At 35.5% G+C, this 5,370-nt stretch overlaps 1 pseudogene; it reads right to left on the reverse strand.

The window, feature by feature from the left end:
- Window positions 1-1,079: 1,079 nt before the first annotated feature.
- Window positions 1,080-4,397, reverse strand: LOC127495570 (inter-alpha-trypsin inhibitor heavy chain H3-like; annotated as a pseudogene).
- Between the last annotated feature and the right edge of the window lie 973 nt (window positions 4,398-5,370).

The following is a 5,370-nucleotide window of genomic DNA, read 5'->3' on the forward strand; positions in this document are numbered from 1 at the left end:
CCCGTGAGGGTTAAAAAAATTGGATTGGAGGGTTGGAAATGTAGGACATAATCCTGAAGACCTTCCATTACTGGACATGGACTTTAGTTTCGCTGCTACACAGGAGAAACAATGCTCACTAGCAAAATATCAAATATCACGCCCTTAAGTCATTCCAAACTTATTCTGATGTTTTTTTCCATTGAACACAAAAGGAGAATTTTTAAGAATATTCACATCATGATTATGAGTGAATAACAACCTAAATATTATAATAGCTTACAAGTTGGAAAGACATAAGCATGAGTAAATTATTACAGAATTTGTGGAGAAACTATACTCCCTTTAAATGTTAGTCTGTAAGGCAGGGATGGGCAACATCGGTTCTGGAGTGCCGCTGTCCTGCAGCAACCCTGATTAAAAAAACACTGTTTACATTAACTTTAGACAAGACTGATAACTGATATCTGTGTTTAGAAAGTTTCCACCTCAATAAAAAAAAGCTACGAGAGAGTGCATACAGGCACATCTGCTTCAAAATACAACATTAAAAAGCTATCTCTGTAGGTCGGATGTCCAGATATTTTGGATATGTATCCGATTTATAACCACATTTGGAAGTGGCTCAGATTGGATGCGAAAAAATTGGATCTCGTGCGGAATTTTGTGTTTACATGTGTGCAACAAATTCTGATCTGTGTCAGATGTAAGTAAAAAATCTGATTTTTTTAGTGCCAGTGTAAAAGTAGCCTTAGTAACCCTGAAAACATTGAGTAGCTTGTTCAGGTTTGATTAGAGTTGGAGCTAAACTCTGCAAGACAGCAGCAATTCAGGACCGATGTTGCCATCCCTGCTGTAAGGGGTAATAATAATAATAATAATAATGCATTTTATTTAACGGCACCTTTCATAACGCCTAAGGACACCTTACATGCAAACAAAACAGTAATATAAAAAAATAAATAACAAAAAAGAATCCAATTAGCATCACAGAATACAACAACATAACAGCACATATGCATCATAGACACATACAGGCTAATAAAAGTAGGTCATAAAAAGCCTGGGTAAAAAAAGGTAGGTCTTAAGACGGGTAGTGGTTATCTTACCGATGATGCAGTGACTTCAGTGGTAAAACTGTCCAAACTGTTATCAGAGATCTGACCAGCCACCATAATCTCAGAACTGCCGTAGTACTGGCTGAAAGTGGTTTGGGTTAAATCGGCCACTCCTTGGTAGTTAAGTCGGACATTAGTCAAGAGCGGAATGGCCACTTCCTTGTAGAAGTCCTACCAGAATAAATTTGTTTCTGTATATATCCTTGTATTTACACAATTTGAGTTTAGTGTATGTTTAGCACTGGCAGCAGCAAATGGCATACTGGGAAATGACCCAAGCTGGACTCAAACCCAAGTCGCTAACCCAGAAAGAGTTATTTTTTAAAATCTGACCTGCAGTTGTTGATCAGCATCAGAATCCTGATAGATCCTGCGAGCATCACCATTATTTTCCAATGACAACTTCTCCAGGAACTCAAAGTTGACTTTATTCCCAAAACCCAAACAGTATAAAGGAAATTTTCCACCAATGGCCTTTTTCACATTTTTCTGAATCTCCAATGGGTTCTTCTCACCTTTTCACAAAAAAAGGGTTTTAGGCAATGAAGAAAAGTGGACATCTTACTGCTAAATGCATATTCCAGGATATTTTAGTGTAGGCTACTGGATCATTGTACACATACATCTTTTTTTTTTTTTTTTGAAAAGATTGTGCTGTGTTGGTGACTTCATATGCAATACAGTAAATACTGTAGGTAGAGTATCTATGCATAGTATTTAACCCTAAACTATCAAAATACAAATGTGCATGCATGAGTGAATCAGTTATTTTGTGCCTCTAGTGGGATCTCCATCAGTCAACAGGATCAGGATGGATGCAGATCCCTCTTAATGGTATTTGTTGACCATGTCCACAGCTTTTAGCACTGCAGAATTTATGTCTGTGGCTGAAAGGAAAGAAATGTTACGAATAAAGGTAATTTAGTTAAACTAGGGTGATCATGAGTCTAGGATGTCTAGGTGTAATATTTTAGATCAGTTTTAGCTGCTTTACAGCTATGTGTCAGTTGGGCCATCATTTTCTTTTTAGGTTTTTTTTTTTTTCTCTAAAATGCTTTTGTTCAATTGACTGATGGTGAATACTTTACTTCCTCCACTTGTAATCCACTTCACAAACGTCTTTGCTTCTTTCACATTTCCTTCAGTGGCTTTGAGAAGTTCAGGTTTCCAGGTTTGAATTTGACCACTGAATGTAATCAATCCGAAGTGGTCATCCTCTGCAAGGTCAAAATCCTCAGCATTGCCAAACGAGTCTAAAACATAGTGATTCCAATTTATGAAGCCATAACTATATGAAAAATTATAATAATTTATTCTAGGATTCAACAATTCACCAAATAAAACACAAAAGGAGAAATGACTGAAAAAGAAGTTCACCTGCTCCATTTTTTTGCCTGACATGGAGCCACTCCGGTCAATAATAAACACTACATTTTTGGGAATGCGCTGAATATCTGTAGGTGCAAAGCAGTGGACAAAGTAGCCTTCTGATGCCTGAAAAAGAGGACAGGTGACAAGTGAGAGTAAGACTTATGTGAGAGTTCTTACTAAAAATTAATGTTTCAGGTCGTTTTGTTGCTGTAAATTGCTGTCAGTATGAACACTTTCCAGTTGTCATTATGAACTTGTGAGTTTAAATTTAAATAGCTAAGTTCACAACATACCTCCAGATCTCCACTTTGTTTTAGTCTCTCAACATCAAACATAATGATCAGGTTGCCATTCAGACCATTTTCACTACAATCATCACACTTTGTTTGCTGGTCACGAGTGGGGTTGAACTTCACCCAGGCCTAAGATTGCAAAACGGCAGAAGTTTTCACAATATATTTCATCAAATTAACATTTTCAAGCAAGAAGTTGCATTTTTTATCATTTATTTTCATTTCCATATTTATTTCTTGCATCTTTTTCTGCTCTGATGGTTGTGAAAGGTTTGTTCAGATCCTTATTGTTCAGACCACCTTTGACCTCCAAGAAGGAAATTTCTGGATTCTCATGGATGTATACGTCAATCTGACCAAAAAAAAAAAAAAAAAATCATTTTGCTTTCTTTTTCATTATAATGAGTAAAAATCCAATCATCTACAATTCTTCATTGTAACAATCTTGATTTGTTTCTTTTCATACCTTGAAATCTGCCACCGGCTGCATCGGTTGGGCATTGATGAGTAACTCATATTTGCCATGGCGACGCTTTAGCAGTTCTTCGTAGGTCAACTCAAAGGTCACTTTACTGAGAGCAGCTACTGTTACTGATGTTTTAAAGTCTTCAAAAGTCCGTCCAACAGCACTGAAATAGAAATAGAATATTTAATAATCCCAAAATAAATACATTTTATCAATCTAAATGGAATGTTATTTAATGCTAAAGAAATGAATGATATCTTACATTTACATTTTTACATAAATCTATGCATTTGCCAGATGCTTTTAACCAAAGTGACTTACATTGCAATGAAGGAAGGCCTATACATTTTTTTTTTTTTTTTTAATCAGTCCATGCATTCCCTGGGAATGTTGACCTTGGCACTGCTAGTGTCATGCTCTACCATTTGAGCTACAGGAATCATCTTCTTTTTAAAATACCAAGTACCTGACCAGTCCAGCACTTTCTCCTTGAGATACTGCTTCACTGTATTCCCGCTGAGCTTCCTCTTTTTTCTTCACAACTCCATCATATGTGTTCCCCTCTATGGTCCTAATGTGAAAGTACATAATCAGCAATGAAAATCAGGAACTGGGGTTATTAGACAAACAGTAGTAGCTAAAATAAGTGCTCTAAATTGTTAATAGTTTAATTTACACTAGGTAATTCTGGCTGTTCATATGTGAATAGTATGAGTGAAAGAAAAAGTTTTACTATTGCTTGAATATTTTAAAGCTTTGGATTTCGTTTTGGTATTTACTTACATTTTAAACCGGCTGATGAATGCATCTTTGGGTATCTTGACCTCAAAACGGACCTCTTGAGACTGAGTTAACAGGTTCGCCACACGGCTTGTGATGTCCGTGGTGGCGTAGCGACTGGTGATCGTAGAGCTAATGTGGAAGCTGTAAATATCTATATCTTGTTTCTGTATTAAAGTGAACAAGTATCAGTGCTCTCGTGCCAGGCTTATAGGACAGATTGATATTGTTGTAAAAGGTGCGAACTAATACAGCAAGAACACTCAAACATATGTCAAGAGTATTGACTTTAGAAAACAAAACAACCCGAAATATACTAATGTGGACTTGTTAGCAGCCACAAGTGAACAGAAGGCCAAACAAAGTTAGTCCCAGTGCAGCTTTGTCCATGATGATCTGAGAAGAAATGGAAAAGAACACCAAACAAACCACTGTAATAAAGCCACTATTGGTTATCAAAGGCAGGACAGACACTGCCCCTTTTAAAAATGCCCTTATATGGTAGAAACCGATGCATATGCTTTACAAACATGTAAAGCAGAATAAGCAACTATAAGCAATATACTTTGAAATAAATACTAAATAGAAACAGAGAGGGAGAGAGGGAGAGAGAGAATTTTTGAATTAAAAAATACATTTTATTTGCAAACTGCACAACAACAATACAAGTAGCATTAAGATTACATTTTAACACCAAATAGAATTACAACAAAATATTAAAAATCAATACATCATCAATAATTTCATAAAGGCTCTTATTTTTTTCTACTTATATAGATTGCCATTTTTGCTGTACCCATGTAAAAAATGAAACAACTGACATTCACGAAAACGTTTCAGTGAAAATGTAAAACTTCCATTGAAAACACTCCATCAAAACATCTAAATAAATTTTGTTAAATAATAAATAATGGTCTTAACCTTGTACAATACATAAATACAGTAGCTGAATCTATTCAAGTTTAGATACAGAATCAGATACATGTTAGGATGTACAAATAAAGTTGATGCTAAGCTTGATTAACAGATCTGAAATAGAAATTAATCCCAGCATATTACTAAACATGATATAAAAACACATTTTATGGACCTATTTTTTTTTAATGTCCTGTACTTGATCAGTCCAGCACTTTGTCCTCGAGATACTGCTTCACTGTACTGCTGCTGAGCTTCCTGTTTTTCCTTCACCACACCATCATATGTCTTCCCCTCTATAGTCCTATGGAGAAAATGACAATGACATCCTCTTAATACTGTATGTGTATCTCAGACATATTGCATAAAATAATGAATAAATCTTTATTTTGTTTAGTTGCATTGTAATGGACATGACCTGAGACCAACATATAAATGGCTTCTTTAC

This window comes from Ctenopharyngodon idella, chromosome 15, assembly GCF_019924925.1.
Source record: "Ctenopharyngodon idella isolate HZGC_01 chromosome 15, HZGC01, whole genome shotgun sequence".
NCBI lineage: Eukaryota > Metazoa > Chordata > Actinopteri > Cypriniformes > Xenocyprididae > Ctenopharyngodon > Ctenopharyngodon idella.